This window comes from Onychostoma macrolepis, chromosome 22 (genome assembly GCF_012432095.1).
Source record: "Onychostoma macrolepis isolate SWU-2019 chromosome 22, ASM1243209v1, whole genome shotgun sequence".
NCBI classification, from domain to species: Eukaryota; Metazoa; Chordata; class Actinopteri; order Cypriniformes; family Cyprinidae; genus Onychostoma; species Onychostoma macrolepis.
In genome coordinates, this window is record NC_081176.1 from 16,025,382 (window position 1) to 16,048,878 (window position 23,497).

Below are 23,497 nucleotides of genomic sequence, written 5' to 3' on the forward strand. Positions count from 1 at the left end.
CATTGCTTATTAGGTTCATGTGGTCTGTGCATGTTCACACACAATGACAAAGCGGTTTTCTGTTCCAGAAGGAGCCGTATCGGACCCTCCGTACACAGTTTACTCTGCGGCAATTTGTCAGCGTGGTGTTTGAAAGTCCAGTCATGCAGTGAGAGGGAAAATAGAGACTCAAATGGACCCGGGATAAATCTTCCAAGACAGTGGGTGATTTTCAGGAACGATAGACGTATTCAAACTTTTATGGCCCGATGCTGAATAAATGTAAATACAGACTATTGAATAAACAAGCAATTTAGTAAATGCAAGTAAATAATTAAGTAATTTAATGAGCAAATAGGTCTCTTTGGGTATACAGTAAATGAATGTCAAAAGATATCCCAAAAATTTGCTATGGTAACTACAGTATAGTTTCTGCCCATACTTAGGGTAATGGATCTGAACAATGTCCTAACCCAAAGTATTAAACTTAAGCAAATTCATAGAAGAACCACTCTGAGATGCCATAGAAGAACCATTTTTTTTGGTTCCCCAAAGAACCTTTTAGTGAAAAGTTCTTAAAATAACTGTTTTTCTTTGTATGATGAACATTTTAAAATTTAAAGAAACTTTTTCCATTATAAAGAACCTTTTGTGGAATGGAAAGGTCCCATGGATGTTAAAGGTTCTTCATAGAGCCACCAGTGGCAAAAATGTCAATGGTAACTAATCAACATCTCTGCTTTAATCATTTAAGTTCATGGCCACCCATGTGTGTGAGGGGTGTTTATGTGTTTGTTTACTAGTAATCTCACCAAATAAGACATGTCTATGTTGACAAATAAGCTTCTAATTACAGTTACAATGGTTGAGGCCCATTCACACCAAGAACTATGACTACAACCATATTAGCGTCCACACTAATGCACAATAACGTTCAAATTTGTTATAAGCGCGCTGCATTTTTGTCATCTGTCACTTTAAACGTTCAAGCTCTTTAAAGTCTGGTGGATTCTGATTGGCTCTGAATGTTTTTATCATTCATCTGCAAGTGATTCCAATAATATAGTTCCTTTATGTAGTTATTGTTAAAGATGTGGTGTGGACTTCCTTATCCTTAAACATTTAGAATGATTATTAAAACTTTACAGTTATTGTCCTTGGCACGAACAGGCCTTAGTTACAGAGTCAACCATTTTAATATACCTTATTTTCTGCCTCATACAGTATGAACAGCTGCGAAATGTATCGTCCAAACTCACAATTGACGTCACCTCAAATGTTTATCCTCCTTCGTAAGGTGTCTCTCCCCTCGAGGTTTAATGTTGACATTCAGGCTGTGATTTGGTTACCCTGCAAACACACACATACACAGACTCATGGGCATTCACAGAAATACACAAACACACACCCTTGGACAACATCACAAAAGCATTGGTCACACTCCAGTGAGTCACCTTCAAATAAAACAGCCGAGCTAGTGAAACCAACCCTGAGAAAAGACGTGTGGTCTATTTACAGCAGCGATAGCATGAGAATATAAACACAGAGACATCATTAGCAAAACGCTCCCCTTGGATGGTTATATAAACATTTCACCCTCAAATTGGTTGCTGAGGTCCAGTAGATTATATATCTCATTTCAAATTAATGCTTACCGTATACACCTTATTAGCCTCCACATGACATCTTCTGAAATGCAAGTTGTAAATTACTATAGTTGGTTAAAAAAATTGTTTGGTTTAAACTGATAAATAATCCACCGTTCACCATCTCTTTGCGACTAGATAAAGATATACAGGTAAGAACTCAAAAGGACAAGAAATATGGAAGGTAATGCAACTATTTATTTCACAATTCTAACTTTTTCCATACATTTCTGAGTTTACATCTCAAAATTATTATTTTTTCTTTCCCACAGAACTGCGGGTTCTAAAGTTGTTGTTTTTTCCTTCTCTGAATTAAGACTTTATTATCTTGAAAGATATAATGACAAGAGACATGTCAAGATACAAACTCAGAATTGCCTTTTTTTCAGAGTTAGTACTTTTTCCTCTCACAATTCTGCCTTTTTTCTGGCAATTGCATTATATCTCAAAATATCTCATACAGACTTTTCTTCTCAGAACTGCGAGTTTATATCACAACCCCCAACAAAATAAAAAAGGTAATTGCAACTTTTTATCTCACAGTTCTGACTTTTTTCTTTGCAATTGCGAATTAATTGACATCTTGCAATTCTGAATTGCAGGGAAAAAAAACAAACAAACTGAGCTTTATTACCTTTATTTATTTATTTATTTTGTACCAGTGGTGTAAACTTTTAGGATGGCATCCATATTAGTACTTCAAAACATAAAATGCAAGATAAATTAAAATATTACAGTATTTTTATTTACTTTTAACAGCACCTTTCAAACATGTAGATTCAAAACTTTTTAGATTATTCGTAGCATCAATGAATTTTGGATTTAAGTGGAAAAAACAAAACAAAACAACAACAACAACAGCAAAAACATATGAACAGAGTAACCATTAAACTAACGGATACAATGCTAATTTGCTTATTTCCATGGCTTTTGTTTTGATGGCTTAATAATGGAAAACTAATTCGGTTCAGTAGCTCTTGTCCACTATGCCAAGATTTTAAAAACAAAAACTAAACGTTGCCCAATAAAGAATTTTGCATTCAAATTAAACCTCACAAAAGTCATAGACTGGCTGATCTTTGAAATCCTTTTAGCAAGCATTTCCTATGAAAAAACGTCAAACCTGTGGGAACATTTAGGTTCTTATAAATAAACTTTGCGTTTACTAACCCGTGCACCTCGGGGCCCCAGTGTGAGAGTTAAAGTAATAGGTACTATTACATTTACAGAAACTTTAAATAGCGTGGATCGTGCAGTTTTATGGCATGATGTAAACTGTTTCTTTGTAATTACAGCAGTTTTTAATTATAATCAGATCTGCTGCCCAATGCATTCACAAAGCTGACTAATAATAAGGACACCTTGTTTAATTGAGAGCTAAAACAAACCTTAAGGCTTTCCCGTTCTGCCTGGCTGATTTGGCAAAATGCCGATTTTACACCACAAGGCTTGTCTACCAGGAAACATTTGGCTGGCAGTCGCTTGCCAAACAAGGTACGTTTACAACAGTGGCTCCAAATGAACAGCCATTGGCCAGCGCAAGGAAAATATGTGCAGTTTCTGAAAGGAGATGTAGTCTTGTGTTACCATAGAGGCAGTTTTGTTTAATTACAAACAAAACCAGCAACCAGTTAAATTGCTGTTTATGATGTGCCACCCTCCTGATTCTGCTCAAATGACTTTTTGTTAGGGAAAAAAAGACATAAAAACAGTTAATAATTGTTGCCATTAAGTCCAGCAGATCTGGCAATGTAGTCTGGCATGTGCTGCAGAAGATCGAAATGAGTTTTGGGCTCTTGCTTTTGTGGTGTGACTGGTTTTCATAGTTTGTCCAAAATGCTAATTCATTTACTTACCCCGGGTTCTTCCAAACTTGTGGGACAAAAGGAGATAATTCTAAAGAATATCCTAACCATACTTTTCCATATAGGGCTGTCAAGCACCAAAAAACACCACACAAATATGATAAGGTAGTCAGTTTAAATATGCAGTGCCTAAACAAGCACCACTGCTAATGTACTTTTAAACCATTAGATAAAAGAGCAGTTATGTGTATGTACAAGCTTCATCACACATGTAAAAGATCATGCAAAACATCTTTTTTAAGGAGCACCACACTTTTGCACCCTACCATATGTGCTGTCTTAAAACTATGACGAATTACAGCTTTTACAACTGTAAAAAGACAGAAAGTGTGTATATTTGACCACACTGTGTGAAAACATGGTGCATGTTTTCACTTTCAAACCACAGCTCCAGACTGTCCCGAAATCTGCAGTGAGACGATTTTCACTCACAGCAAAATGTTTACAAAAGGCAATATGCTATTCAGAAATTCACAACAAACAACAGGTTTATTTTACACAAGAGTAGAAGTCAAAACCAAACACTTGCTCTTCCATTCCAGCGCTTTTAAGCTTCAATTTAAAGGTTTCTCCTCAGAAAACAGTGCATAACATCCCGTAGATATAGTGCAGTTTTTTTGTAAAGTGCATATTTGTGTTATGGATCACAGTTTAAGCCGTAAATCACTTAAATGAGCATTTTTTTGTGATTTATGTTCCTTCAAATGCCAAGTGGCCACATTAACAAAACACACTTTTGCTGTAGGTACAAGGACAATAAAGCTTTTACCAGTGAAAAGATAAACCCTGTGGGCGATTTTGAGTAATATTTGCATGACTATTTGAGTTGTCTAGCTCTGGAGTTGTCAGGTAAAACTTGGCAGTCTATAGAGGTGGGTAAAGAAAACTTGACGCCTAAGTTCTTTATAGGAAGAAGTATCGCTTTGTAAGCAACTGTCAATCATGCTAGCAATAGCGCTGAAAGAAATACAATGTTTTTTTTTCAGTGCTATCTGAGGGTTATGGACAGTTTTGATTTCTCTTTGGTTTCCTTTCAGTTTTAGTCAAATTAATCGGTCTGTCTTAGCTATAAACTAGTTTAATTGGACATACACACACTCGTTTGAGCATGCAGCATCATGCCAAATACTCGATGGCGAAATCGCAACAGAGCGCATGCTTCACAGATCAAGACGCTCGATAGTGCAGCTCAGTCCAATAAATCTCTCTTAGATAAACAAACGTCATCTGACACATTAAAAAAAGGAAAAGGTTAAAAAAGGCAAGAGATAATTAGAGACAGGAATGCAGCACTTAGAAATTTACCTCAGTAAATTGCTAAACTGTCATTATGGAAAGCAGCTAGTTTGATTAGCCTATGTATCCTCAACTTTTTTAATGGAAGAAATCTAATTAGAATGAACAAAGTATGCTAAATATTTGTTTGGAATATTTTGGAAGTTTATCTCATTTAGGTCTAATAAATGGAATAAGTTCCATTTAATGCTTTTAAAAGCCCTCAATAAATATTTGCACACTGACCAGAAAAGGCTAATGGGGTCATGCTAATTAGCTAAACCTTGAACACTAGCTAAAGTTTTCTGAAAAAGATAAAGATCAAAACAGACACCAAATTGATCGGCTCCATCTACTGGCTAAGATTAGAACCTATGTGTGTCTATTAAAAAAAATGACAATTTTGGCTTAGTTTTGACATATGATTCTCTAGGGTGTATATTTGTCGATTTGCCAGCCTGTCTCTTTCACTTCACTTCTTCTTCTTTTTTTTTTTTTTCTCTGTGAGTGTGTACTTCGATCTGTCTGTAGCCTACAGTATGTTGTGGAGACAAAGACAGTTGGCTAAATCAGACAAGTGTTTTTTTTTTCTATCCTGTCAGACTTAATAGAATCTCTGCGTTCAAAAAGAATAAACTTCATTTTTCTACAGCTATTCTGCAACCAATTTACTACTTAGGAAAAGAAGTTTGTTTGCACGCATTCAAATGCTATTATAGCTAGTATTATCATATTTGTCTACATTTTTTTATTTTTTTTCCCACAGTGAAAACACCACAACCCTTACAAAAATTAACCATTGTTTTACTACAAAAAAAAAACAAACAAAAAAAAAAAACATGGGTACTATAGTTAAACCACAAATGGTAACCACAAATTAACCATGGTTTTGCTACACAACTCATCATTTAGCCATGGTATTTGTTATAAAACTGTGGTTATACATGGTTATACAAAAAACATGTTTAATACACTTTTACTAAAAAATAAAACCATGTTTAATTTTCGTAAGGAAAATGGGCCAAATATGATACAAATATTTTGAAAGGATCTTTCAGTTTTAGTTTTTTTGAAAACTACATTTTCAAAAACTAGTCAGATAACTAGCTAATCGGCTAGTCTTTAGCCTGACAGAGTGCAACATTATGAAAAAAAACATAAACAAAAAAGAGTTAATTTTATTTTTACAGAGTCATTAAAGCAAAACACTTTCCAAGACGCAATGTGACAGGTATAAACATCCATCTGAGAGTGTTTAAGTATGTTAACACACTTATTAGTATGCTGATTAAAGCCTCTCTCTCTCTCTCTCTCTCTCTCTCTCTCTCTCTCTATATATATATATATCAAAAATCTAGATAAACTAGTAGCATTCTGTTTTTAAAAAAGTCATTACACTCTGAAAAATTTGAGCACTAATGTGTCTATGTGAAGTATTGCATGACTCATGAGTTGTAGGGCGTCTTAAGGGATTTGAGCTGTTGGGAAAACACAGCTGCAACATAGACGTGCCTCATACTTATGATTGGTAGCGATGTCAAAAGTTTCAAAAGCATTTTTCACTCGTTTATCATTGAAATATGGGGATGAATATTAAATTTGAATGATTGAGATGGTGCAACGCACACTCACACGTGGAGACTCATACCAGCTGTCTTAAGTGTTTTAAGTCTCCGAAGCTGGTCAGTTGTTTTGGTAATTTGTGGCAGATGTTTTAGTTTAAAATATGTCATAGATTATATCCCATTCTCCCTGTGTGGGAAAGACAGACAAAGTACCAAGACTAAGGTCAATGTGCGAAGTTTAATCTATAGTTAGCGGTGTTTGCTAAGACAAGCATTGCTGATTATTATTGCTCATACTTACCGTTAGTGATTTTAACAAATCCTTACTAAACTTTCATGAGTAAGTAATCCACAAAACCACATAATGTATGCACTCAATAAAATTCAGAAAACAATAACCTTATAGCAACACCCCAGCAACCTACAACAGCCTAGCATCATGGTGGACGCCACTCAGATTTTCTTCAAAAACAGTAAAACAAGATCATTCTCTCTCATGGATGAATCATGGCTGTTGGCTGCTCCGCACCCTCGTAGGCGTGAAATGAACGTTTCAAAGACAGATCTGTCCAGTTCCTCCCCTCATCTTATAAACGAGGGATTATTACCGTCCAGGGTTTTGGAGCAATCAGGAGTTATGCCTGCTGTCAACGGACAAAAGAGTTGCGTTCTGTTTGTAGACCTTCCAGAGTTGGGATTTCAATCATCCCGTCTGAAATGATTTGTTTTTCCTTCTCTCCAGAGCCTATTCCTCATTGTCAATTCTCTTAAATAGCTTGAAATCTTGACGCCTCCACATATTTATGTTCGAGTCGTGCGGTCTTGGGAGTGGTTGGACAATGAGTGGACTGTATTTTTGGGTACAAATATCTGTGACCACTAATGAAAATGAATCTGTTTTGCATCTTTAATTATAAATTATATTGTGTTATAAGAATAGATCTTGGAAGTTAGGCAAGGTTTGGCTCGGTTGGCACTCATATGGAATCCCTGTGACCCTACCCAAGAAAATTGGTTTGGAAAATGAATGGATGGATTATAAGTATAACAATGTGTGTGAAAAATAATCAACATGAATTCCAGAAGGTCTTAATATTGATGTCTCTTTGGCCAGGTGTGTTTAATACAAAGTGTGGTTGCATTTGTTGTGTGCTTAAGGTGTGGGATTGACAAGTACATTGTTCGTTCAGGTGGGAGTGAGTGCGACTGCCAGGTTTTTTCATCGCAAATTCACTGTGAGAGTGCCGATAGGTCATCGCCATGGCTGAAAGCGATAATTCTGTCATCTCATTGGTTTTCAGTTGCTTAAACTGTATGATGAGAAAATACACACTGCAATAGCGAGAAAGAGAGTGAAGGGAGATGTCTTTTCAGGCCCATGTATGTATTTGGGAAATGAAAGATTTGAACCTCATGGAAATGTATGTATAATACCTATGTACTGTATGTAATTTTGAACCTCTTTGACATTCTTTCATCCATGGAACACAAAAGAAGTTATTTAGAAGAACATCCAGGCTGCTCAATACAGTTTAAGTGGCTGTCAGCCATCATGTCACACCATCAAAGGCCTGTAATGTTTTCTTCACCTGTTTGAACTCAGTGCCAAACATGTTAAAACAGATCATTAAATCAATGCTTCAATGTATGTTCCTAAAAGAATCCCTGACTTGATTTACTGTCTGTGAGAAATGTGCTGAGGAGGGACATAATTTAAGATTTAAGATATGATGGACTGGATGTTCTGGATGTGATTTGCATGTGTAACACATAGGGTTACTATCGTTATAACTAAAAATAAATCTAAAATTAAAACTATTAGAAACATTTTGTTAGTTGAAATAAGGTAACATAAATAGCAGATTTATAGCAGAAAACAAAATTGTAATGTTGCCTTTGTAATGTCGCCAAATTGTTTTACATGTGTGACAGGGAGGCTTGGCTAAGCAAGCAAGAAACAGTGTAGTTTGATTTTCTAAGTGTAGTTCTAAGAGTAACTCCTGCATATTAGGAGTAGCTTTTAGCTTAGCAAGTTACAGTTTCAATGCTACAGCTTCAGCTTCTCCAAAACTGGTATATTTGAGCAGACACTCTCACTGAAGGCCATCATCATCTCATAAGCTGAAAGACAAAAGAGAGTATAAATAAATTTGAAGGAGTTCTCCGTCTCGCTCCGTCTCTTTTCCCCTAGTGATTTGATACTATGTATTTAGCATCTGTTTCCAGAACTTGCTATTTTCCCCTCTTTATTTTAGCTCAGGTCTTTAGAGCTGAACTCATTTCGGTTAATGTATTCTAGCGCCAGCTGTATCCAGTGCCAAACCTTAACAGAGCGTCTGTACAGAGTTCCCACATGTTTAGTTCTCACAAAATCATGTGAAATGATGTAGCAACGTGCTGCTTAGATCTGTATCAGGATGATACAAATCTTGACTTATCACTGGAATCATATGGATAATGGATGCTTGAACTTAGACCAGAAACATACTCTACACATTATGCGAATTCAGACACAAATGCTTTGCCAATGCACTGGAAGCGTGCAGTCACATTGCACTAAATCATGTCACTAAATCAAGTCTATGTCCAAAATGCCCCCCCCACCCATACCCTTACCCTTATACAGTACTCTATTTGAGTGGACACCCATTTGTAGAAGTCTTCGAAACCATAGTGGACACTACCAAGTGCATTTCTTCAATCCCAAAGTGCACCTCAATAATGAGTGTACAACCAAGCTAGCCACTATAGGGGCTTTAACACCAGAGGAACCTTTTCATAGTATCTAGAACTATTGGCAGAATTACACGCTTTTTGGTGTGTTTGCAACGCAGGAACCAGGAATGTATTTAGTTTTAGGAACTCCCATTGGAGGAACTAAATTACCTACCTCAGAGTACAGTCTAAAACAGTACTGTAGAAACTAATCGACCAACTCATTCAGTCCAAGACCGTATTTTTAGGAGCATTTGGACTTTAACTTGAACTTGAATGAGCTGGTCTCGACTAGTCATGGAAAATAGGGTCTTGGTCTTAGACTCAAACTTGAGTCTGAGTCCGGCCTTGTCCATACTACAAAACTGGTGCAGTATAGCATTAGCATTAACTTTTCTTGTCATATTTTTTTGTTTTCTCTTTCAGATCTTGACTAGTCATAGAGAATATGTTCTTGGACTTTGACTTGGGTCCTATAACCCTGGAATCCATTTAACCAACACATGGAAACAAAATAGCTCTCAGAATAACAAAACAAAATCTCTAAACGCTACAAATGAGCAATGTTCTAGTGTTGCGGTTGTTTTACCAAAAATCTGATTGTCAAAGCAAGAATTGAATCCTCTTGCTCGCTATGGGTATTAAACCATTCTAAATTGTTGGATCCAAGATGGAAAACAACAAGCACTAGGAGTCTTTATTGAGTTGTCCTGCCAACACAAAAGTTTTTTACAAACTAAACCAACTTTGTCAGTTGCTAGGTTTCTATTTATACTGAGTAACCCCCCGCCCCCCACCCCCCACTGTGAAATTTCATTGGTCTATCATCCTGCTTCTCATAACTCTACATTAATTATCTTTTGATTTTCTGTGATTGTGTCACATTTTTACATTGCCACTGGAAACCGTTTGTATTGTGCCTGGTTAGGACAATGTTAGTTTAAAGGAATGAGAGCTGTCGCTTGGTTTGGCCATGATCTGCATGAATGTCCAAATGTGCAATTTCAAGCTTTTTTCTAATGCAACATTGGCTTTAACGTTGGGTTTTACGGTGCTTGTAAACACAAGCACATGCACACAATCATCAACACACCCACCCAAACGCAAACCCAAGCACCTTTCCCAGTCTCCTAGTACACTCTGTGTGTTTTTATGCCTTCGTCCATTGTTTTACACTATTTTCACCCTCCTTCCCCTCATTCTGTTGGCGGGGAGCCACTGCCAGACTCTGTGGCTCTGTGGTTTGGTTGGAAAGGGCTCATTCTCTCGCTCTCTCTGTTCCTCTCTGTCTGGCATAGGTGCAGTGTTGGGCCTCTGCGTCTGCAGCAGACACACAAACACACTCACACGGCTCCCTTCGCACGCGAGGTGCCGTGTGGGCCGTGGTCTCAGACATTCTCAGGTGGTGACTTCAGGAGAGAGCGTCTACATCCACGGGGCTCCTGGGAACACGGGCTGGCCTGTTCCTTTTTGAGGTCTTGTTGAGGGAAAGGAGGGTTCTTTTCCTTTCTCTCTCTCGATAATATTTGCGCACTCTTGTCTCTCTCTTTCAGTCCACTCTTGGCTGTTTTGGGCTGCCGATCATCTGGTGCTGATTACAGTCCTGCCTCTCTTGTTGACATGAGCGATGGGCTGATGAAGCCTCCTCTCTCGTTTTGCTCTCATTTTGTCTCATCTCCTGTACTGTATTTCTCTCGTCTATTCCTCTATTGTCTCATCTCATCTCCTTCTCTGTCCACAGTCTCTCTCTTTTCATCTCTTATAAACAAACGTACAGCATATACAAAAACATCGAATAAGCATTGTATGATATGTTGAGGGAAATTTAAGTGTGTTCTTTCACCTTGTTTAATCCATAAAACACTTAATGTCAAAAGCTGTTACTACAATTAATTTTAGCTCATTTGGCATGTTGTATGATATTTTTGTGTTTCCGTGCTGTGAAAAGATATGAAGAGATCGTGCGGCCTTTCTCTCTTTTATAAGCCAATAACCAAAATCTATGAAACTTAATGTAAACCACAGTAATGCGCTCATTTGAAGGTAACATGGACGTGTTGAATGGGTCTTTTGCGTGTGTAAACTTTTGGGTAACACTTTATAATAACTGCACACTATGACTCATTAGTTAATCATTAGTAAATAGTCAATTCATCATTTATAAAGCATTGTTCCAACATTAATAGGCATTAGTAAGCAGTTTATAAATACAGCTATAAATGTTTTGTTCTTGAGCATATCTATAATGTTTAATAATTGTATTTTCGTACTTTATTAATGATCAGTTTATAATTTCTAAATTATTACGTTATTTACAAACCAGTTATTTAGGAGTTGTCAGCGGTTCATAAGATCATTTAGAAAGTGTAAGTAAATGATTAATAAACTATTTAAATGTACATTTATGAATCTTATTATTTAGACACATGATAATAGTTTCTCAGTGTGTTAATAAATGCTTTATTAACACATATTCCTGCTGTAATTCATGATTAAGTCAGGTAGTTATAAAACATTTAGTAGTTGCCAGCCATCTATTTTTGTGAGCTCATCTAAAGTGAGGACTATTCATACCTCGTAAAGCATTTACAAAGCAGATTTAAAGGCTAATTTATCTTCCAAACAGACAAGTTAAACAAACACAACACAGAGGGATACAGAACACAGAAATATTTTTTCATGATGCAAAAAGGAAACTGTACAACTGTACAACTAAAAAGAAAAATTAAAGTGTACAGTTGGACAGTTGACTTTTTTTTCATCTTGAAATAAATATTTCTGAGTTCTGTATCCCTCTGTGTTGTTTGTTTATTTTTTTTCTGTTAGGAAGATAAATGAGCCTTTAAATCTCCTTTGTAATAGATATGCTTATAAATCAAGAACAAGGCATTTATAGCTGTATTTATAAACTGCTTACTAATGACTATTAATGTTGGGACAATGCTTTATAAAGGATGAACTGACTATTTACTAATGCTTACCTAATGATTCATAGCGTGCAGTTATTATAAAGTGTTACCAACTTTTGTAATTGTTCCGTGAAGTAAAAAGACGACATTAAACGTGACTAACAACAAACCATGGTGAAATGTCGCTCTTTTCAAACGGGGCGGATTAACGTTAGATGACGTTTCTAGTCTCATGAAGGCGCTTCGGAAGAGAAGTTCGAACGAATACAGGTGCATCTCAATAAATTAGAATGTCGTGGAAAAGTTCATTTATTTCAGTAATTCAACTCAAATCGTGAAACTAGTGTATGATACAGCACTCTGTGAACAGCCAGCTTCTTTGGCAATGAATGTTTGTGGCTTACCCTCCTTGTGAAGGGTGTCAATGATTGTCTTCTGGACAACTGTCAGATCAGCAGTCTTCCCCATGATTGTGTTGCCTAGTGAACCAAACTGAGAGACCATTTTTAAAGGCTCAGGAAACCTTTGCAGGTGTTTTGAGTTGATTAGCTGATTGGCATGTCACCATATTCTAATTTGTTGAGATAGTGAATTGGTGGGTTTTTGTTAAATGTGAGGCAAAATCATCAGAATTAAAAGAACCAAAGACTTAAACTACTTCAGTCTGTGTGCACTGAATTGATTTAATACACGAGTTTCACAATTTGAGTTGAATTACTGAAATAAATGAACTTTTCCACGACAATCTAATTTATTGAGATGCACCTGTATGAACATCTGAATCATTTCACAAGGTCGTTCAACGCGTCTCAGTCAGTTCCCTAGGTAGTGAATCAGTAGATAGTGCACACGAGTTCCTGCACAGGGAAAGACCATGGCTCAGTAAACACTGGGACAACTGATCAATCAATTTGTAAAACGTCACCACTAGTATTTATCAACAACAGGCAGGGCCATTATATTTTGATATTATTTTTATGCTATTTAAGGTAATTTAGCCCTATAATATGAAATGTGCATGATCTATTACAAATGCAGTCACAGCATCAATGCTCCCTGTTGTGCAATGGATTGTGGAATGGATTTGTGCCAAATGGTTGCAACTTCTGTTTCATCACAAATTTAATTAACTGATATTGATACATTGTAAATGATTTAAAAGGCATCATTTAATTTTTTGAACTTAAAATGTACTTTTCTTTCTCCATCAGGGTGTGGCCAAAGGTTTCATTGGTGCTTTGTCATCGTTGCAAGATTTCAGATGCAACCCAGTCAGTTCTTCCAAGACACCAAACACTGGCTCGTGACCAGACCGCTCCACTGAAATTATATTGTGTGTACTTTCAAGACTAGGAATTTATTGTTTTCATTCCAAGTAATATGTGTAAATGTTTAGAGTTTTTACTACAATTATAATGTGCTTTATTGTTCTCAGTGACATCTACGCTAATATTAGTCTGTTTCATTCTTATTCCGAGGTGAATGTAGCCACCCAGATCCAGTCTGTATCCAGATCAGATGGTAGATCGGCACCTAGAGACAGCCCCTACAGCCCTGAATGTCAGTGGAGACCATGTCAGCTAGATGAGCTCCAGAGACAGATCCCCAGTGAAGACCTCGTTGGCCATCGGGACAAGACCACAAGAACCAGACAAGTCCTCTGCTCAATCTGACCTGTGTTGCAGCCTAGAATTAAACCACTCCATGCTGGTTTCATCTGGCCTGGTTGCTCCCAAAGTTTTCTGCTCAATCTCTGTCACCGATGGAGTTTTGGGTCCTAGCCGCTGTTGCCTTTGGCTTGTTTATTTGGGGACGCTTGGCTGATTGCACAGACACTATTGGAAGAGAGCTGAACTGGATGATGTCAACACAGAATCGCCAATGAACTGACTTTAACTGGAAAAATTACTTGTTAATGTCCTCTTGCATTATTGACAAACTATTTTCCTGTTTGACTCTGTAAAGCTGCTTTGACACGATCAGTATTGTATAAAGCTCTATGTAAATAAAGGTGACTTGATTTGATTTTATATACTGTAACACCTGGTTCATTTTTATTTATTTTTTACTTCTGCCTAATTTTAAAGATGTAATTATGAACGGTAGTACTATTTGTAGATGTTTGTTTGCTAACATTTTGTTTGGCTTTAGTTTTTTCTTAGTTCATTAAACAAAGTTTAAACTGAATTTTGCAGTTGTTTGACAGATGTAATGTTTGTCAACAGGAGCTTTAAAGGGATAGTTCACCCAAAATTGAAAATTTGCTGTTAATTTACTGACTGTCAGGCCATCCAAGATGTAGCTGACTTTTTTCTTTAAGCCTGTATGCTTAGTCTGTATGAAAATGTTATAAATGGAGACTGTTATTAAATAAAGGCTATTATGTGTTGTAATGTGTGTGTTTTTAGTGATTGATAAACACCAGTTAATCATTTTTAATAATTTTGTTATATGTTTATGTAGTTGCCCAACAATTTCGTATGATGCCCAAAGAATAAATCTTAGTTGAGGTAACATATAAAACGCATGGAGTAAATGATTAAATTTTAATTGACATAACTTGCTGTAGTCTTCTAAATGTTTGACTAATTAAAACATTTTAGGTGAATGGACTATAAAACTAGTCAGTAAAGGTTGAGCCAACTAAAAATAACAATTCAGATAACACTTTGAAGTCAGAAATTGACTGAATGTAAAATTTCTGTGGAACTAGTTACTAAATAATAATTAGTAGAAACCGCTTGAATTGTTTTACAGTGCAGCTCGTCTCCTATATTTTGCTCTTGCCTGGTTCATTCCCATCTATCTATCTTTCTATCATTTATTATTTTCATCTCTTCTGATTCTCCCGTCTATTTCTCTATCATTTAGTCTCATCTCATCTTTTTTTCTCTCCTCTTGTCTCTAAATGTTTCAGTCTTATTTCTTTCTTTCTCATTTTGTTTGTTTCATTTTATTAACGTCTCTCTCATCTGCTTGCTGTTTCTCATGTTGTCTCACTTACCCTGTTTCTGTCTTATTTTGTATAATCTTTGTCTAACTCTGTCCCTTCTTTTTTCTCTCAAACTTTGTGTCTTGTCTCATCTCTTCTCTATCTCTCTCTGGACTGCTTCTCTTTTATTTTGTTTTGTCTGACCTAATCTGGTCTCCTATATTTTTTCGTCTCATTCTGTTAGTTGTCTAAACTCCCCTGTTCATCCCATTTATCTCTCTATCATCTCATCTGATTCTGTCTTGTTTCTCTCATGGCTTTCCACCTCATGTTGTCTACTATTTCTCTCATTTTGTTTTATCGCATTAGTTTCTTTTTCATCTATTTACCATTTATTTAGTCTTTTCTAAATAACATTTGTTACATTTTGTCTCATATCATCTCACTTGTCTCTTTTCCTGTTTCTTGTTCATCTTGTCTCATCTTCTCTCTTTTGTTTTCATCAATTTCTCCCTCACCAGTTTCTCCACCTCAACTCATCTTGTCTTCTCTGTTCTTCTCACCTGCCTCATTTTATTTACCTCAGTTTTTCTTCCTGTTTTATCTCATCCCTCATTTCAACTCACCTGCTCTATGTCTCTCTCAACTGTTTTGCACTCATTTCATCTCCTGTCGTCTTGTCTTGTCTGTTTCTCCTCTCTCTGTCTCTTTTTAAGCTTCAAACCACCACAGAAAACCGAGCCTCTGTTTCCCATGGAGTGAGTAATCCCTCTCTCTGTCTGTGGCCAACAACTGTGAATCACATATTTATCTGCGGGAACCCAATTCAAGCTGAAAGTCTTTGAGTTGCAAAGAGAGGCCTCTCAGGCCCGCTGGACTCCAGAACGCCCTCCATGAACCTCAACAAACCAAGATCAGTGCAGGGAAAGTCGAAAGAGAAGTGGGTCAAAAGTTGAGGCTGGGTCTGTATGTTCTTGTGAATGAGTCATTTTGGCCATTTTAAAAACATAAAATGTGTGTTGTTTTGTGTGGCAGTGAAGTCGCTAACATTATGCGCAATTATGCAACCATTTCTCATTTTAGGGGGTTCGAGCACACGCTGTGTACTGTTCTCAAGCTGCGGTGCTCTCTTTCCACAATTAGAGCCGTCAATCTCTGTTTCCTGCCAAATCCACTTTATTACTTCCCTCAAAACTGTCCAAAATCCCAGTGCTTCACGTACCAAGGTCAGCTTTTGATTCTTGCCTCTGAAATTGACTTGACAGAACGTGTGAAGGAGCATCTGAATTCATGCTCCTTCGTTTCCTGCAGAGGAACTTTTTGATTCGGTGGTGGTGACTGCTGGCTCTCTCAGTGCATTTCCAGAGTGCCATTAGCGTACGATTAGGACGTATTTTTGCTGGAAAGTCAACTAGGTTTTCACTCTGCATTCTGCAGTACACCTGCTGAGTTAACCACATGTTGAGTAATGTAAAAATCATAATATGGAATGCTAATCAACCATCACATCCCAAGTATATATCATTGCCCAAGTGATTTTGCTCTTTCTCTACCAAAAAACCCTTTCACTTTGGGAGCAAGTAGGAACATTTGAGGGATAGGAAGTGGAATACAGTGAATTGGATTGACTTGAAACGGACAGGCAGTCCTAAAGACTGGATTTGAAAAACAAACTGGAATTGCATGCAGTGAGAACAAGTGGGTAGTTATTGGCCTGAATAAGCTGTAAAGTGAACCAGATCAAAATCACGCCAGCTGTGTAGCATCCTTAAAATCCCATTTACTGTAATTATTCAGGCATTTTCTTTCTTTCCATCTCCCCTTTTCACAGCTATCCTACCACTAAATTGGAACGAACTTGGAGCAGAGAGGATTTTAAAAGATGGTTGGGAATGAAGAGGTGCTGCCATATCCAAGATCCTATTCCCTAAAATTGTTTGGATGAAGAAGAATAGGGTTGAAATTACACACCATTAAATCATTGCCTCCATAAAAGGGGAATGTTTTTTTGTGATCAATTGGGACAGTTTGTGATATAAGATAATGTATTAGGCTTAACTCTTAAATGTGGTTTCAGTGTTTTGATTGGCCAAAGATGGTGGAATTTCAATGACTTGCACCCAAGTAAAAAAACCCCCTGCTAATTAAGAGAGAAAAAATGTGCTTCAATAATGTAATGTTAATCTTAATTTAGGAGCAAATATTGATATTCAATCGATCTTGAAATTAATTAGATTTTTTTTTTTTTTATCAATTGACAGCTGCAGAAAAATACTGAAAATATGTATATGAAGGGCAGTATGTTTTATGGTCATATTTGTTGCTCTCCACATTAGGTTGTTTCAGGCTTTTTTATCAAGGCGACTCAAGCTAGCGCGATTCCTCATACCATCTGACAGATTAAAGCTGACATTTATTGAATTGGGTCTTTGCTCTCTTGGTGGCCCCTGACATTAAAAGACCCCTTAGTTGGTTAAATACTGTGCCAGGGGACGGGGTCGAATGTTTTTCCTTTGCCTGCGTCAGTTTTACTCAATGTCAATTTGAAAGTACTTTATTGGAATGATTGTTTTACAGACAACAACAGCAAACAATACATTCCACTGTTTTGTTTCAAAATATGTTCCCCCCCCCCCCTAGCTTTTGATGAATCTGCCAGTTTTATCTTCTCTCAAGCATACTGGTTTGTGTGAACAACATTCATGTGTTTGACCGACTTCTTTTTGTACCTGTGAAAAACACTCAAAGTAACTCCCCGAACACGTGCACAGACTGAATAACAGCATAAATCAAAGCCTACTGTTGAACCACATGGTAAAACCACAGAAACATGACTCATAGTAGCCATTTCTTAACTTCATGCTGTTTATACGAAAAGCTTGGAGAAATTTGTGTGTGTATATTGTAAATGTTACTCATGAGCTGTCTGTTGTTAAACTCAAAACATAAGATTTCCATCTAATATTGATCGCCGTGAATAACAACAACACTCAAAAGTAGTGTTTGTAGCCTCTGAAAAAAATATTTTCAATACTTGCAATATTTTCAGTTATGGTTTTTGAGCAAATAATAATGGCAGAATAAGTATATAAACAAAAATATGGATTGAGTTTTATTTCTAAATGAAAGTTGTCTTGTTTTAAGAATAGTAATAAATTCACTGGAAACAAAACAAAAAATTTGAATGTGTACCACTGATTTCAGATAAATACATCTGTATCAAATACGGAGAGATATAAAAATAGATGAAGACAAAGAATGATTGTTTGGCCCAAAATAAGAGGTGTGGTTCTTTGAAGGCGATCCAGGACAGATCCCTTGATCTGTCGTCCAAAAACGCAGTTCTGGACTCACATTCACACAAGCACAATAAGAACTTACTCAAAATAGAAGCATCAGTGTGTCTCGCATTATTGTGAACATTTGAAAGCACAACAGATGGGTCTCTGCTGACTTGTGCAATTAAGAGATGTGTTTAAAGTTATTAAATTGGAGTTTGATGACAAAAATTACTTTCTGGAGCAAGACGGGAAAAAATAAATATGGTATTTGATAAAGGGGCTATAAATGAGGCAAACAGCTGTGTTCATTAGACAGCTGTTATATGCTTGCGTGTTAGCATGTCATTTCTTGCATATGAATGTAAAAGAGAAAGACAGACGGAGAGAAAAAGAGAGAGGTGCCAAATAAACAGAAGGCATGTATTAAAGGGATAGTTCACCCAAAAATGAAAATTTGATGTTTATCTGCTTACCCCCAGGGCATCCAAGAAGTAGGTGAATTTGTTACTTCAGTAGATCACAAACGAAGATTTTTAACTCAAACCGTTGCAGTCTGTCAGTCATATAATGACAGTCAATGGGAACCACGGCTTTGGGAGTCCAAAAAACATACACAGACACAAAACCAAACTAAACCCTGCGGCTCTTGATGACACATTGGGGTCTTAAGACATGAAACGATCGGTCTGTGCAAGAAACTGAACAGTATTTATATAATTTTTTACCTCTGATCCACCGCAATGCCCAACTGTCCTGAACGCGTTCACAACAGCCGGTGCGTGATGGTGTAAACAATGAGTGACGTATACAATGTTTCGTCACAAGCCGCAGGGTTTAATTTGGTTTTTTCTGTGTATGTTTTTTTTTTACTCTCAAAGCTGTGGGTACCATTGACTGACATTATATGACTGACAGACTGCAACGGTTTGAGTTAAAAATCTTCGTTTGTGTTCTACTGAAGAAACAAAAGTCACCTACATCTTGGATGCCCTGGGGGTAAGCAGATAAACATCACATTTTCATTTTTGGGTGAACTATCCCTTTAACTCCTTACTGATAATATTAGCAATTAACCACTGCTAATATATAAATTGGTAACCTAAGTGCAAATTTGCTAACATTAGTAACACAATATAGTAATGCTAATATAAAGATACAAATGTTAATATGAATAATTCACCACTGCTAATATTACCAATACAGTATTGCTAACATATAAAAAATGTGCAATTGCTAATATTAGCCACAAAACATTGCTAATGTTGACAATAAACTAGCAATAAATCATCACACCATATTGGTAATATAAAACAATATGTTGTGCTGTGTCAAAATTTTAACAATTTGTTTTCTGAAACACTGAGATGCACTGTAGCAGTCAAATTAGCAATCAAGAACTAACTTCATAGAAAAGTGCTATAAATGCCTCAAAATACATTAGAGACCATCTAGCAACCCTTACGAAAAATATCCATGATTTTACTACAAATAAAACTACTACAAATAGCTACTACTAATTGCTAACCAAAGTTTAACCATGGTATTTGTAGTAAAACTGGGGTTATACAAATAGTAATCAATATGCCAACAAACATGGTTACTACACTTTTACTATAATAAATGGTTAATTTTCAAAAGGGAAGACCCTAGATATCACATATACTGTAACATTCTAGAAACCACCACAACAGGCTAAAAAAATACCTTAGCATCAATGTCCTAGCAATCAACCACGCATAACACCATAGCAAAAACATAACAACATTTTGAAAATCAATTAAAAGACCACAATAACCATCTAGCAGCTAATCTCAAAACCCTAGCAACCATGTAGCAAAGTGCTAAAAATGACTCGAAAACGAATATATTAGCAACTAAGCAGCAATGTAGCAACCACATAGCATACAAGCTACTTAGAATATCTTAAGCCTCGTTCAGACTGTCAGCCCAAATCCGATTTTTGTGCAAATCTGATTGAAATCCGATCATATTTAGATTTGTGCAAATCCGTTTCGAGCTACATTCGTATGTGGTTTGAAATCCTATTCAGATTGCATTTCTGGAAATCCATTTCAGTCTGACCGGTCAGATCGGATTTATCCTAGCTTTTTCATGTCCTCACGCCGTGTAAAACGTAAACACGTCAGACGTCGTTGCGAAGTGCAAGTCAAGCGGAAAAACACATTATACTGCTAGTACACGTACCTCTTTGAGTTCTGAAAGTAGCGAAGACGGCAGCACGGAATAAAACCGCACATTCCAGCTTCCTGCGTTTCTGCCACTGCCTCACAAGATGAAATATAATAATACAGCGCAACTGCGACGGCAACATGTCGTCATGTCGTAAGACAACATCTGTATTGCAAACTGTATTGCTGTTACTGTTGTTTTTAGCGTAGGCATAACAACGCAACAGCATTACCATAGAAACCAATGCACATTCCGTAAAAAAGAAAGAGCGCTTATGGACACAAATCGGATATGAACAGCTGTGATACACTGTGTGGACAGTCAGTTATTCAGTTATCTGGATATGCACAAAATCGGATTTGGGCTGACAGTCTGAACGAGGCTTTAGCATCTGTTTAACAGCATCCTAGCAACCAGCTGTAACACTGTAGCAAACAAATAGCAATGTGCCTAAAACCAGTCAACTTAGCACCTTCATAACATACTCCATACATATATCATACCCTAGCATCCTGCTCACTTCCTGTATAGCACCCTTTCTCTGAACCCACCAGTGCCTCTCTCTGTTCCTGTCTTCACCTCATTTTGGCTGTTTCTCAATATGTCCATCACCTTTCCCTCTACCTGTCAGTCATGCCTAACTTTCCCTTTTTTCCACTCTTTCCCCTGATTCATCTCTTCCACTTCTCTGCACTTTGATTTTGACCTTCTCACTTGCTAGGCCATTCTTTACGCATCGGTTTAAGGCTAACCCTCATTTCCTCACTCATTCCATCAACGTAATCTCTTCCGAAGTACCCAACAACCTCCAGCTCGTATATCTTTCTTACTCACAAGGTCGATCCTGCACCTTCAGACCTGAATTGCCCCTTTCAACCCAACCTTTACCTGCCTCATAATGAGAAGCAGATCTGTGTCTCAAATCTATTTGATGTCTACTGTAGCTGTTCATTTTGAAGCTCGGCACGGAGATTGGAACCTGAGGACAAGACAACCTATTTCAAGCCCTTGAACACCGCCCAAGGCAACTCAACCACCAGAAATATTGCTTTCAGGCTTTTCCAAAATCCCGGTTTCAGTGTTTCAGTGTTGACCTCTGCGTCAACTACTGGCATCTTATAGCCTTAAAAACTAGAACAATCCTAGCATCATCCACCCACCAGGCTTGACCTTAAAGAGCATTCTGGTCAAGTTCTATACCAAATAAAGCCCACTGAACACTTTACAGTTTTTTTTCCATCCTTCATGATTGTTGCATGCCAGATTGTATGATGTGACCCTATAGTAAGATCTTGATATGGTACATATCAAAGCAGACTATGTCATTATCAATCTTTTACGACAAAACTTATACACGTTAAAGGATTAATTCACTCCAGGATGAAAATTTCCTGATAATTTACTCACCCCCATGTCATCCAAGATATTGTCTTTCTTTCTTCAGTCGAAAATAAATTAAGGTTTCTGAGGAAAACATTCCAGGATTTTCTCCATATGGTCCCGTTGAAGTCAACTATGTGGAAAAAAAAATCCTGGAATGTTTTCCGCAAAAACCTTAATTTCTTTTTGACTGAAGAAAGAAAGACATGAACATCTTGGATGACACGGGGGTGAGTAAATTATCAGGAAACTTTAATTCTGGAGTGAACTAATCCTTTAAGACTTGAGACAATCATGACATCCCCATTGATATGAAAAATTGAAATTTTTCCAGTGCCATGCAGAAAACTCCACAGGGGCAATGGAGAAATCACTCTCTGAGGGCAGGTGGGAACCCCGTTCTGGGGGCACCTCGATAGCATTTTAGCATTGGCGTTTAAAGGGGTAGGGGCTAGAACCCAACACCAAAGTGAAATGGTACCACACATTCCTACAGTAAGTAGAAACAAATAAACTGAAGATGTCAAAGGTGCAGTCACATTTCAGACACGGTCCAAAAAGTCTAAAATTCATTGCAAAGGCCTTAAATGAATCATTCAATTGCCCACCAGTTTTTCTTTTTGACAAAATATCTTTTACAACCCCCAAAGTTATTTCAGGCTGTGAAAGCATGCTAACAACATGCACCAGGCCGAGTCCACCATCTAAACCAACTTAGGCTAGCATGAAAACCAATGGTAGTCTAAGCTACTGTACTTTTTTAGCAGAAAGTTTGACATTGGTTTGTCAGAATTGTTTTTGTGGAGAAAAGAGCCCAGATCTAGGAATTCCAGCTTGCTATAAGTGACGGAAAACCGCTGGGAGGAAAGCAAACCAACACATTCTGTTAGCATTAGTCGGGATTCAACTCTTGCTAATGTTATTTCTCTTTTCTGGTCGCACCCTGCTAATAAACACAGCTTTGGTCACCGTTCAGCTGTCTGCCGGTTGCATCTGTTCTGAATTACAAAAAAAGTTGGTGTGGAGGAATACTTCTGCTCACTGAATGACCTTTCTTACCCGAAGACCAATCAGAACATGCTACTTTTTAAGCCTTCAGGTCCCCGCATTGTACAGGATATCAAGAATTTTGGTGAGCACAGTAAACAGACCTTTTAGAAAATTGCTGTGTGGTCAAAATGCAAAAATGTTTGAATGATGATTGGTAAACCATTGGAAAATTTAGACTCGAGGTTACCAAAGTGTCTAAACTACGAGCAAGGCTTGTAAACAGAATAATGTAGTCTGTTCTTAGACAATGATCTCCATGTTTTGCTTATGGGTATCAGTTAAAGTTCTCACAGATAGGCGAGGAACCAACGTTGTGGCAGATTTACTGCCCTCGGATAATGACGACGCTTTCCGAAGAGTTATGTTGCTTAGCACTGCACCGATGTGCAGCTACGAGAGCCATCTGCCTCCATTTCCTGTCAATCAGTCTTCTATGGCATTTTGGGATTGATCCGGGTGTGTGGTCCTTCATTGAAATCAGGAGGAAGTTTGGCTGTGCTTCTGTAGGGAGCTGTTAAAGTCCTGGAAGGAGCCAGGGAATTTTTTAGCGGTTTCCCGCAAGCGGAGATAGGGAGGGTAAAGTAGCACACACACTCACACACATACACATGCATAAACACCTACTGTCTTCAAAATATGTCAATCCATAGAGAAAAACTCACTTGCACGAAACACCAAGCTCAAGGGTAAATGTAAAACACAGCCTGACC